Raw genomic sequence first — 14,209 nt, 5'->3', positions numbered from 1 at the left:
CAGCAGTGTCCTGCTGGTAAGCAACAGTACACGTTTAGCGGTGTCCTGCTGGTAAGCAACAGTACACGTTTAGCGGTGTCCTGCTGGTAAGCAACAGTACACGTTCAGCGGTGTCCTGCTGGTAAGCAACAGTACACGTTCAGCGGTGTCCTGCTGGTAAGCAACAGTACACGTTCAGCGGTGTCCTGCTGGTAAGCAACAGTACACGTTCAGCGGTGTCCTGCTGGTAAGCAACAGTACACGTTCAGCGGTGTCCTGCTGGTAAGCAACAGTACACGTTCAGCGGTGTCCTGCTGGTAAGCAACAGTACATGTTCAGCGGTGTCCTGCTGGTAAGCAACAGCACATGTTCAGCAGTGTCCTGCTGGTAAGCAACAGTACATGTTCAGCAGTGTCCTGCTGGTAAGCAACAGTACATGTTCAGCAGTGTCCTCCTGGTAAGCAACAGTACATGTTCAGCAGTGTCCTGCTGGTAAGCAACAGTACATGTTCAGCAGTGTCCTGCTGGTAAGCAACAGTACATGTTCAGCAGTGTCCTGCTGGTAAACAACAGTACATGTTCAGCGGTGTCCTGCTGGTAAGCAACAGTACATGTTCAGCAGTGTCCTGCTGGTAAGCAACAGTACATGTTCAGCAGTGTCCTGGATGGTAACGTTTGCACTGGGTGCAAATATAAAAGCAGATCCACTGGAAATAGCTAGGGCTTTTCTTGATCATTGGGTTAAATAAATAAGATCCTCTCATACTGAGGTGCCAGCAGTCTACATGCGATTTGATTTAGTCAGAGGATATAATGGATAGTTAAAAGAGAAGTTCTAGTACCTGCAATAATTGGGACTGAGGAATGCTGCCATTTGATTGTTGACACCAAGTCACCATCTGTTCTGGAAAGAAGTTCTGAAACATAAATAAAGGAACACTCAAAACTAGATGCAATGGATTAAATCTCTGGCCACAAATATACAAAAAAGACATGCTTTGAGAGAAAGACCATTTTAATTGCTAATGGTAACAATATTAAAGATGATTATATTTTTAGCATTTTAGTTAAAGAGAAATGCATTCAAAAATATATTCTTAAAGTCAGATAGTACTCAATGCATTTAAAAATTCATATATATATATTTACAATAATGGATGTTTCTAAAGAAAAGAAAAAAAATCTAAGGCCTAGATTTGGAGTTTGGCGGTAGCCGTGAAAACCAGCGTTAGAGGCTCCTAACGCTGGTTTTAGGCTACCTCCGGTATTTGGAGTCACTCAAAAAAGGGTCTAACGCTCACTTTTCAGCCGCGACTTTTCCATACCGCAGATCCCCTTACGTCAATTGCGTATCCTATCTTTTCAATGGGATTTTTCTAACTCCGGTATTTAGAGTCGTGGCTGAAGTGAGCGTTAGAAATCTAACGACAAAACTCCAGCCGCAGAAAAAAGTCAGTAGTTAAGAGCTTTCTGGGCTAACGCCGGTTCATAAAGTTCTTAACTACTGTACTCTAAAGTACACTAACACCCATAAACTACCTATGTACCCCTAAACCGAGGTCCCCCCACATCGCCGCCACTCGATTACATTTTTTAACCCCTAATCTGCCGACCGCCACCTACGTTATACTTATATACCCCTAATCTGCTGCCCCTAACACCGCCGACCCCTATATTATATTTATTAACCCCTAACCTGCCCCCCACAACGTCGCAGCCAGCTACCTACAATAATTAACCCCTAATCTGCCGACCGCAAAGAGCCGCCACCTACATTATAGCTATGTACCCCTAATCTGCTGCCCCTAACACCGCCGACCCCTATATTATATTTATTAACCCCTAATCTGCCCCCCACAACGTCGCCTCCACCTGCCTACACTTATTAACCCCTAATCTGCCGAGCGGACCGCACCGCTATCATAATAAAGTTATTAACCCCTAATCCGCCTCACTAACCCTATAATAAATAGTATTAACCCCTAATCTGCCCTCCCTAACATCGCCGACACCTAACTTCAAACATTAACCCCTAATCTGCCGACTGGAGCTCACTGCTATTCTAATAAATGTATTAACCCCTAAAGCTAAGTCTAACCCTAACACCCCCTTAACTTAAATATAATTTAAATCTAACGAAATAAATTAACTCTTATTAAATAAATTATTCCTATTTAAAGCTAAATACTTACCTGTAAAATAAATCCTAATATAGCTACAATATAAATTATAATTATATTATAGCTATTTTAGGATTAATATTTATTTTACAGGTAACTCTGTATTTATTTTAACCAGGTACAATAGCTATTAAATAGTTAAGAACTATTTAATAGCTAAAATAGTTAAAATAATTACAAAATTACCTGTAAAATAAATCCTAACCTAAGTTACAATTAAACCTAACACTATACTATCATTAAATTAATTAAATAAAATACCTACAATTACCTACAATTAAACCTAACACTACACTATCAATACATTAATTAAATACAATACCTAAAAATAACTACAATGAAATAAACTAACTAAAGTACAAAAAATAAAAAAGAACTAAGTTACAAAAAATAAAAAAATATTTACAAACATAAGAAAAATCTTACAACAATTTTAAACTAATTACACCTACTCTAAGCCCCCTAATAAAATAACAAAGCCCCCCAAAATAAAAAATGCCCTACCCTATTCTAAATTACTAAAGTTCAAAGCTCTTTTACCTTACCAGCCCTGAACAGGGCCCTTTGCGGGGCATGCCCCAAAGAATTCAGCTCTTTTGCCTGTAAAAAAACCCCATAATTTATGTAAGAACTTACCTGATAAATTAATTTCTTTCATATTAGCAAGAGTCCATGAGCTAGTGACGTATGGGATATACATTCCTACCAGGAGGGGCAAAGTTTCCCAAACCTCAAAATGCCTATAAATACACCCCTCACCACACCCACAAATCAGTTTAACAAATAGCCAAGAAGTGGGGTGATAAGAAAAAAGTGCGAAGCATAAATATAAGGAATTGGAATAATTGTGCTTTATACAAAAAAATCATAACCACCACAAAAAAGGGTGGGCCTCATGGACTCTTGCTAATATGAAAGAAATGAATTTATCAGGTAAGTTCTTACATAAATTATGTTTTCTTTCATGTAATTAGCAAGAGTCCATGAGCTAGTGACGTATGGGATAATGACTACCCAAGATGTCACTAGAGAGGGAGGGATAAAATAAAGACAGCCAATTCCGCTGAAAATAATCCACACCCAAACAAAGTTTAAAACTTATAAACTGATTTGTGGGTGTGGTGAGGGGTGTATTTATAGGCATTTTGAGGTTTGGGAAACTTTGCCCCTCCTGGTAGGAATGTATATCCCATACGTCACTAGCTCATGGACTCTTGCTAATTACATGAAAGAAAAACATACAATACCACCCCCCCCCAACATTACAACCCACCACCCACATACCCCTAATCTAACCCAAACCCCCCTTAAATAAACCTAACACTAAGCCCCTGAAGATCTTCCTACCTTGTCTTCACCTCACCGGGTATCACACCGATCCGTCCTGGCTCCGATATCTTCATCCAACCCAAGAGGGGGCTAGACATCCATCATCCGATGGCTGCAGAAGTCCAGAAGAGGGTCCAAAGTCTTCATCCTATCCGGGAAGAGAAGATCCGGACCGGCAACCATCTTCTTCCAAGCGGCATCTTCTATCTTCATCCGATGAGGACCGGCTCCATCCTGAAGACCTCCACCGCGGACCCATCTTCATCTGGCGACGTCCAACTGAAGAATGACGGTTCCTTTAAATGACGTCATCCAAGATGGTGTCCCTCGAATTCCGATTGGCTGATAGGATTCTATCAGCCAATCGGAATTAAGGTAGGAATATTCTGATTGGCTGATGGAATCAGCCAATCAGAATCAAGTTCAATCCGATTGGCTGATTGGATCCTATCAGCCAATCGGAATTCGAGGGACGCCATCTTGGATGACGTCATTTAAAGGAACCGTCATTCGTCGTTCAGTCGTCGGCCAGGATGGATGTTCCGCGTCGGAGGTCTTCAGGATGCTGCCGCTCCGCTCCGGATGGATGACTATAGAAGATCCCGCTTGGATGAAGACTTCAATCGGATGGAAGACCTCTTCTGCCCCGCTTGGATGAAGACTTCTACCGGATGGAGGACCTCTTCTTGCTCCGCTTGGATGAAGAATTTGGCTCGGCTGGGTGAAGACGACTCAAGGTAGGGAGATCTTCAGGGGCTTAGTGTTAGGTTTATTTAAGGGGGGTTTGGGTTAGATTAGGGGTATGCGGGTGGTGGGTTGTAATGTTGGGGGGGGGGGTATTGTATGGTTTTTTTTTACAGGCAAAAGAGCTTAACTTCTTGGGGCATGCCCGCAAAGGGCCCTGTTCAGGGCTGGTAAGGTAAAAGAGCTTTGAACTTTAGTAATTTAGAATAGGGTAGGGCATTTTTTTATTTTGGGGGTCTTTGTTATTTTATTAGGGGGCTTAGAGTAGGTGTAATTAGTTTAAAATTGTTGTAATATATTTCTAATGTTTGTAAATATTTTTTTACTTTTTGTAACTTAGTTTATTTAATTGTATTTATTTGTAGGAATTGTATTTAATTTATTTATTGATAGTGTAGTGTTAGGTTTAATTGTAACTTAGGTTAGGATTTATTTTACAGGTAAATTTGTAATTATTTTAACTATTTTAGCTATTAAATAGTTCTTAACTATTTAATAGCTATTGTACCTGGTTAAAATAAATACAAAGTTACCTGTAAAATAAATATTAATCCTAAAATAGCTATATTATTATATATAATTTATATTGTAGCTATATTAGGATTTATTTTACAGGTAAGTATTTAGCTTTAAATAGGAATAATTTATTTAATAAGAGTTAATTAATTTCGTTAGATTAAAATTATATTTAACTTAGGGGGGTGTTAGTGTTATGGTTAGACTTAGCTTTAGGGGTTAATACATTTATTAGAATAGCGGTGAGCTCCAGTCGGCAGATTAGGGGTTAATAATTGAAGTTAGGTGTCGGCGATGTTAGGGAGGGCAGATTAGGGGTTAATACTATTTATGATAGGGTTAGTGAGGCGGATTAGGGGTTAATAACTTTATAATAATAGCGGTGCGGTCCGGTCGGCAGATTAGGGGTTAATAAGTGTAGGCAGGTGGAGGCGACGTTGTGGGGGGCAGATTAGGGGTTAATAAATATAATATAGGGGGTTGGCGATGTTAGGGCAGCAGATTAGGGGTACATAGGGATAATGTAAGTAGCGGCGGTTTACGGAGCGGCAGATTAGGGGTTAATAATAATATGCAGGGGTCAGCGATAGCGGGGGCGGCAGATTAGGGGTTAATAAGTGTAAGGTTAGGGGTGTTTAGACTCGGGGTACATGTTAGGGTGTTAGGTGCAGACGTAGGAAGTGTTTCCCCATAGCAAACAATGGGGCTGCGTTAGGAGCTGAACGCGGCTTTTTTGCAGGTGTTAGGTTTTTTTTCAGCTCAAACAGCCCCATTGTTTCCTATGGGGGAATCATGCACGAGAACGTTTTTGAGGCTGGCCGCTTGCGTAAGCAACTCTGGTATCGAGAGTTGAAGTTGCGTTAAATATGCTCTACGCTCCTTTTTTGGAGCCTAACGCTGACATTATATTGACTCTCAATACCAGAGTTATTTTTATGGTGCGGCCAGAAAAAAGCCGGCGTTAGCTACGCGGGTCCTTACCGACAAAACTCTAAATCTAGCCGTAATATTTTTAGTTTAATGTCTCATAATCTATTTCAATATGTAACTGATATATGGACTGAACTTAATAGTTTACGTATTAAACATATTATAAGCCATGAACTAATAAGTAAAGACATTTTTACACACACAGCAGGTATCCAGCATTTACTGTAGCCATCCAATTGGCAATCAGTGTAGGAACTAAAATAAGTTCCTAATAGGTTTATGGAAATGCATTTAGAAAGATCAATAGCATAAGTTCCCAGGTAAAAGACTAATATATAATCCCCATAGCAGCTAATAACCAAGATTATGAGAGCGTGGGAAAGGTTTTAAATAATATTTTACAAACACAATGTGGCTAAGAAGATTCTTTTTAGAAAATGTTGAGCTACATCTCTGCTACACATAACATGAGATACCTTTTAGCTTGAAGAACTAGAAGAACTATATTGTACATTTTTAGAATAAAGCATTTAACAATTTGTACAATTAAGGTAGACTAATAAAAATACTGTATTTTAAAAAGCATTGCAGTTTAATTTTTTCACGTTGCTTTTTATTTCAAGTCTGATCCATGCAAGCAATTGATCAAAACATGTTCACATGCTAGAAGCAGCAGATCTTTACTAGTGTTTATAATCTTACATACCACAGGATTCTTGAAAAACTCATATTTTGCATAATTCTTTCTGAACAGAAATTTGCTCTCGCTTGACATCATTGACTGAACTTGTGCTACTATTTCATGGTCTTCGAGGCATCTCTCTGTATCAAAAAAAAAAAAAAGAACACAATTATAAGTTAAAGGGACAGTCTACCATAGAATTGTTATTGTTTTAAAAGATAAATAATCCCTTTATTACCCATTCCCCAGATTTGCACAACCAACACAGTTATATTAATGTACTTTTTACCTCTGTGATTACCTTGTATCTAGGAACCTTCTTCCAGCCCCCTGATCACATGACTGACTGTTTATTAGCTATTGTCTTAAAACAATTAAGCATTGTTTTGTGCTAAATCGTAAATAACCCCCTGTGCCTGAACACAGTGTTATCTATATGGCCCACGTGTACTTTGTCTCTTTCTGTTGAAAAGAGATTTAAAAAGCCTGTGATAAGAGGCAGCCCTTAAAGGCTTAGAAATTAGCATATGAGCCTACCTATGTTTAGTTTAAACTAAGAATACCAAGAGAAAAAAAGCAAATTTGATGATAAAAGTAAATTGGAAAGTTGATTAAAATTACAAGTCCTATCTGAATAATGAAAGTTTAATTTATACTAGACTGTCTCTTTAATGCTATTTTATAAAAAAAATGGCTATGTTGACAATAATTGTATTTCAGTAGCATTGCAAAATACAAAGGGGCCTATTTATTAAAGGTCTTGCGGATCAGTTGCGCAAAACCTCGCTGAATGCGGAGAGCAATACGCTCTCCGCATTTAACATTGCACCAGCAGCTCACAAAAGCTGCTGGTGCAACGCCGCCCCCTGCAGACTAACGGCCAATCGGCCACCAGCAGGGAGGTGTCAATCAATCTGATCGTACTCTATTGGGTTTATTTCCGGCGATTCCTATCCACCTCATCAGAGCAGGCGGCCAGGGTTATGGAGCAGCGGTCTTTAGACCGCTGCTTCATAACTGGTGTTGCTGGCGAGTCTGAACACTCGCCAGAAACACAGGCCCACAAGCTCTGTTCGGAGCTTGATAAATGGGCCCCATAGTCTTAACCTTGATATGAACATGGTGTCCCTCTAGTGCTGAAAACATAATTTATGCTTACCTGATAAATTCCTTTCTTCTGTAGTGTGATCAGTCCACGGGTCATCATTACTTCTGGGATATTACTCCTCCCCAACAGGAAGTGCAAGAGGATTCACCCAGCAGAGCTGCATATAGCTCCTCAACTCTACGTCACTCCCAGTCATTCGACCAAGGACCAACGAGAAAGGAAAAGCCAAGGGTGAAGTGGTGACTGGAGTATAAATCAAAAAATATTTACCTGCCTTAAAAACAGGGCGGGCCGTGGACTGATCACACTACAGAAGAAAGGAATTTATCAGGTAAGCATAAATTATGTTTTCTTCTGTTAAGTGTGATCAGTCCACGGGTCATCATTACTTCTGGGATACCAATACCAAAGCAAAAGTACACGGATGACGGGAGGGATAGGCAGGCTCTTTATACAGAAGGAACCACTGCCTGAAGAACCTTTCTCCCAAAAATAGCCTCCGATGAAGCAAAAGTATCAAATTTGTAAAATTTGGAAAAAGTATGAAGCGAAGACCAAGTTGCAGCCTTGCAAATCTGTTCAACAGAGGCCTCATTCTTGAGGCTCCCAAGTGGAAGCCACAGCTCTAGTAGAATGAGCTGTAATTCTTTCAGGAGGCTGCTGTCCAGCAGTCTCATAAGCTAAACAAATTATGCTACGAAGCCAAAAAGAGAGGTAGCGGAAGCTTTTTGACCTCTCCTCTGCCCAGAGTAAATGACAAACAGAGAAGACGTTTGTCGAAATTCCTTAGTTGCCTGTAAGTAAAATTTTAGAGCACGGACTACATCCAGGTTGTGCAGTAGACGTTCCTTCTTTGAAGAAGGATTTGGGCATAAGGAAGGAACAACAATCTCTTGATTGATATTCCTGTTAGTAACTACCTTAGGTAAGAACCCAGGTTTAGTACGCAGGACTACCTTATCCGAATGAAAAATCAAATAAGGAGAATCACAATGTAAGGCTGATAATTCAGAGACTCTTCGAGCCGAGGAAATAGCCATTAAAAATAGAACTTTCCAAGATAACAACTTTATATCAATGGAATGAAGGGGTTCAAACGGAACGCCCTGTAAAACATTAAGAACAAGGTTTAAACTCCATGGTGGAGCAACAGTTTTAAACACAGGCTTAATTCTGGCCAAAGCCTGACAAAAAGCCTGGACGTCAGGAACTTCTGACAGACGTTTGTGTAACAGAATGGACAGAGCTGAGATCTGTCCCTTTAATGAACTAGCAGATAAACCCTTTTCTAAACCTTCTTGTAGAAAAGACAATATCCTAGGAATCCTAACCTTACTCCAAGAGTAACCTTTGGATTCACACCAATATAGGTATTTACGCCATATCTTATGGTAAATCTTTCTGGTAACAGGTTTCCTAGCCTGTATTAAGGTATCAATAACTGACTCAGAAAATCCACGTCTTGATAAAATCAAGCGTTCAATTTCCAAGCAGTCAGCTTCAGAGAAGTTAGATTTTGATGTTTGAAGGGACCCTGTATCAGAAGGTCCTGTTTCAGAGGTAGAGACCAAGGTGGACAGGATGACATGTCCACCAGGTCTGCATACCAAGTCCTGCGTGGCCACGCAGGTGCTATTAGAATCACTGATGCTCTCTCTTGTTTGATTCTGGCAATCAATCGAGGAAGCAACGGGAAGGGTGGAAACACGTAAGCCATCCTGAAGTCCCAAGGTGCTGTCAGAGCATCTATCAGGACTGCTCCTGGATCCCTGGATCTGGACCCGTAACGAGGAAGCTTGGCGTTCTGTCGAGACGCCATGAGATCTATCTCTGGTTTGCCCCAACGTCGAAGTATTTGGGCAAAGACCTCCGGATGATGTTCCCACTCCCCCGGATGAAAAGTCTGACGACTTAAGAAATCCGCCTCCCAGTTCTCCACTCCCGGGATGTGGATTGCTGACAGGTGGCAAGAGTGAGACTCTGCCCAGCAAATTATCTTTGATACTTCCATCATAGCTAGGGAGCTTCTTGTCCCTCCCTGATGGTTGATGTAAGCTACAGTCGTGATGTTGTCCGACTGAAACCTGATGAACCCCCGAGTTGTCAACTGGGGCCAAGCCAGGAGGGCATTGAGAACTGCTCTCAATTCCAGAATGTTTATTGGCAGGAGACTCTCCTCCTGACTCCATTGTCCCTGAGCCTTCAGAGAATTCCAGACGGCACCCCAACCTAGAAGGCTGGCGTCTGTTGTTACAATTGTCCAGACTGGTCTGCTGAATGGCATCCCCCTGGACAGATGTGGCCGAGAAAGCCACCATAGAAGAGAATTTCTGGTCTCTTGATCCAGATTCAGAGAAGGGGATAAGTCTGAGTAATCCCCATTCCACTGACTTAGCATGCACAGTTGCAGTGGTCTGAGGTGTAAGCATGCAAAGGGTACTATGTCCATTGCCGCTACCATTAAGCCGATTACCTCCATGCATTGAGCCACTGACGGGTGTTGAATGGAATGAAGGGTGCGGCAAGCACTTTGAAGTCTTGTTAGCCTGTCCTCTGTCAGGTAAATCTTCATTTCTACAGAATCTATAAGAGTCCCCAGGAAGGGAACTCTTGTGAGTGGAACGAGTGAACTTTTCTTTTCGTTCACCTTCCATCCATGTGACCTTAGAAATGCCAGCACTAACTCTGTATGAGACTTGGCAGTTTGAAAGCTTGAAGCTTGTATCAGAATGTCGTCTAGGTATGGAGCTACCGAGATTCCCCGCGGTCTTAGTACCGCCAGAAGAGCACCCAGAACCTTTGTGAAGATTCTTGGAGCTGTAGCCAATCCGAATGGAAGAGCCACAAACTGGTAATGCCTGTCTAGGAAGGCAAACCTTAGGTACCGATAATGATCTTTGTGAATCGGTATGTGAAGGTAAGCATCTTTTAAATCTACAGTGGTCATGTATTGACCCTCTTGGATCATAGGTAAAATTGTCCGAATAGTCTCCATCTTGAACGATGGAACTCTTAGGAATTTGTTTAGGATCTTTAAGTCCAGGATTGGTCTGAAAGTTCCCTCTTTTTTGGGAACCACAAACAGATTTGAGTAAAACCCCTGTCCCTGTTCCGATCGTGGAACTGGATGGATTACTCCCATTAACAAGAGCTCTTGTACGCAGCGTAGAAACGCCTCTTTCTTTGTCTGGATTGTTAACAATCTTGACAGATGAAATCTCTCTCTTGGAGGAGAGTATTTGAAGTCCAGAAGGTATCCCTGAGATATTATCTCTAGCGCCCAGGGATCCTGAACATCTCTTGCCCAAGCCTGGGCGAAGAGAGAAAGTCTGCCCCCAACTAGATCCGATCCCGGATCGGGGGCCCTCAATTCATGCTGTTTTAGGGGCAGCAGCAGGTTTCCTAGTCTGCTTGCCCTTGTTCCAGGACTGGTTAGGTTTCCAGCCTTGTCTGTAGCGAGCAACAGCTCCTTCCTGTTTTGGTGCAGAGGAAGTTGATGCTGCTCCTGCTTTGAAATTACGAAAGGAACGAAAATTAGACTGTCTAGTCTTGGCTTTGGCTTTGTCCTGAGGCAGGGCATGGCCTTTACCTCCTGTAATGTCAGCGATAATCTCTTTCAACCCGGGCCCGAATAAGGTCTGCCCTTTGAAAGGTATATTAAGCAATTTAGACTTAGAAGTAACATCAGCTGACCAGGATTTTAGCCACAGCGCCCTGCGTGCCTGAATGGCGAATCCTGAATTTTTCGCCGTAAGTTTAGTAAGATGTACTACGGCCTCCGAAATGAATGAATTAGCTAGTTTAAGGACTCTAAGCCTGTTCGTAATGTCGTCCAGAGTAGCTGAACCAATGTTCTCTTCCAGAGACTCAATCCAGAATGCCGCTGCAGCCGTGATCGGCGCAATGCATGCAAGGGGTTGCAATATAAAACCTTGTTGAACAAACATTTTCTTAAGGTAACCCTCTAACTTTTTATCCATTGGATCTGAAAAAGCACAGCTATCCTCCACCGGGATAGTGGTACGCTTAGCTAAGGTAGAAACTGCTCCCTCCACCTTAGGGACCGTTTGCCATAAGTCCCTTGTGGTGGCGTCTATTGGAAACATTTTTCTAAATATCGGAGGGGGTGAGAACAGCACACCGGGTCTATCCCACTCCTTAGTAACAATTTCAGTAAGTCTCTTAGGTATAGGAAAAACCTCAGTACTCGTCGGTACCGCAAAATATTTATCCAACCTACACATTTTCTCTGGTATTGCAACTGTGTTACAATCATTCAGAGCCGCTAACACCTCCCCTAGTAATACACAGAGGTTTTCCAGTTTAAATTTAAAATTTGAAATATCTGAATCCAGTCTGTTTGGATCAGAACCGTCACCCACAGAATGAAGTTCTCCGTCCTCATGTTCTGCCACCTGTGACGCAGTGTCTGACATGGCCCTAATATTATCAGCGCACTCTGTTCTCACCCCAGAGTGATCACGCTTACCTCTTAGTTCTGGTAATTTAGCCAAAACCTCAGTCATAACAGTAGCCATATCCTGTAATGTGATTTGTAATGGCCGCCCAGATGTACTCGGCGCTACAATATCACGCACCTCCCTCTGAGCGGGAGATGTAGGTACTGACACGTGAGGCGAGTTAGTCGGCATAACTCTCCCCTCGTTGTTTGGTGAAATTTGTTCAATTTGTACAGATTGACTTTTATTTAAAGTAGCATCAATACAGTTAGTACATAAATTTCTATTGGGCTCCACTTTGGCATTGCAACAAATGACACAGGTATCATCCTCTGAATCAGACATGTTTAACACACTAGCAAATAAACTTGCAACTTGGAAATACAATTCAATTAGAATAATATTAAAATGTACTGTGCCTTTAAGAAGCACAGAAGATCTATGACAGTTGAAATAGTTATAGCCTCAATCCTTGTAAACAACACAACTTTAGCAAAGGTTTAATCCCATTAGCAAAGATAACAAATTCTGAAAGCAGGAAACAAATTACAGAATAAACGTTTTTTATCTCAGTCAAACTATAATTCTCACAGCTCTGCTGAGAGAAATTACCTCCCTCAAAATAAGTTTTGAAGACCCCTGAGCTCTGTAGAGATGAACCGGATCATGCAGGGAATACAATGAGTTGCTGACTGAAATATTTGATGCATAGAAAAAGCGCCAAAAAACGGCCCCTCCCCCTCACACACAGCAGTGAGGGAGAACAGAAACTGTCAGAAAAACAGATTAAGCAACTGCCAAGTGGAAAAATAGTGCCCAAACATTTATTCACACAGTACCTCAGCAAATGAAAACGATTTTACATTCCAGCAAAAACGTTAAACATAATCTCTAGTTATTAAACAGCTTTATGTATTTCTTACAGTGTAATTCTAGTGAAGTACCATTCCCCAGAATACTGAAGTGTAAAGTATACATACATGACATTATATCGGTATGGCAGGATTTTCTCATCAATTCCATTGTCAGAAAATAAAAACTGCTACATACCTCTATGCAGATTCATCTGCCCGCTGTCCCCTGATCTGAAGTTTACCTCACTCCTCAGATGGCCGAGAACAGCAATATGATCTTAACTACTCCGGCTAAAATCATAGCAAAACTCTGGTAGATTCTTCTTCAAACTCTGCCAGAGAGGTAATAACACACTCCGGTGCTATTTTAAAATAACAAACTTTTGATTGAAGATATAAAACTAAGTATAATCACCATAGTCCTCTCACACATCCTATCTAGTCGTTGGGTGCAAGAGAATGACTGGGAGTGACGTAGAGTTGAGGAGCTATATGCAGCTCTGCTGGGTGAATCCTCTTGCACTTCCTGTTGGGGAGGAGTAATATCCCAGAAGTAATGATGACCCGTGGACTGATCACACTTAACAGAAGAAATAAAGAATTACAGCCAATTCTTTAAATCTGTGTATAGAAAACCAAAAAGGTATAATCTTTTTTTTCTTTCTTTCTAAAATATGTATTTTCTTAGTATGTGTAAGTAATTCTTATGTGTATGGGGGGGGGGGGGGGGGGGATAACTTGGTCTGATCTTTTTTTTCTGCATTCCCTGTACATTTAAAAGGTGATGATTTAGACAGAGCATGCAGCTTTAAGCAACTTTCCAATTTACTTCCATTAACAAAATGTGCACAGTATTTTTATACGTACACTTTGAGTCACCAGCTCCTAACTGATCATGTGCTATAATTCACAGAATATATGTATTTGTGATTGACTGATGGCTGTCACGTGATACAGGAGGAGTGGAAATGTTGAATGTTTGGAGCAAATCTTTAGCCCCACGCATATGGCATCAGTTTCTCCATTTTAGATCAACTTTAGGAGCATGTACCAAAGGTAATCATCTGTCACTAATTATGGACAGCCATGGCTTTCAGAGGTGGCTTGCCGCCTCATTCGCTTTGGATGGGAGGTAAGACAAACACTTGAATAATGTTTATTGGGCTCGGACCCTGGCTCAAGAGACGGACTTCTCAATGCCATATGTTAAGACATATTTGAGGGTCGTTTTTCTTCAATTGTTAGCCTCTATTCTTAGGGATAGGTTATACCCATGCCAACCTTCTGTATGGAAAACAATACTTTCTGATTATTTGTTGTATACGGTTATATGTTCTGTTGTAATTATGACACTGATGATAATAAAAATAATTTCAACTAGAATTGATGATTAATTTAAAGCAGGGCTTATTCAATTTGAGGACTTT

The 14,209-nt window shown here is 41.0% G+C and overlaps 1 protein-coding gene across 1 annotated transcript in view; it reads right to left on the bottom strand.

Moving 5' to 3' along the window:
• Positions 1-14,209, bottom strand: part of GRB10 (growth factor receptor bound protein 10) — a 647,881-nt gene that overhangs the window by 121,089 nt on the left and 512,583 nt on the right. The gene's annotated exons all lie outside the window — the stretch shown is intronic.

The sequence above is a fragment of the Bombina bombina genome, chromosome 5 (genome assembly GCF_027579735.1).
Source record: "Bombina bombina isolate aBomBom1 chromosome 5, aBomBom1.pri, whole genome shotgun sequence".
Taxonomy (NCBI): Eukaryota; Metazoa; Chordata; class Amphibia; order Anura; family Bombinatoridae; genus Bombina; species Bombina bombina.
Note: the sequence above shows the minus strand (reverse complement) of the source record. Positions and strands in the feature narration are given on the sequence as shown.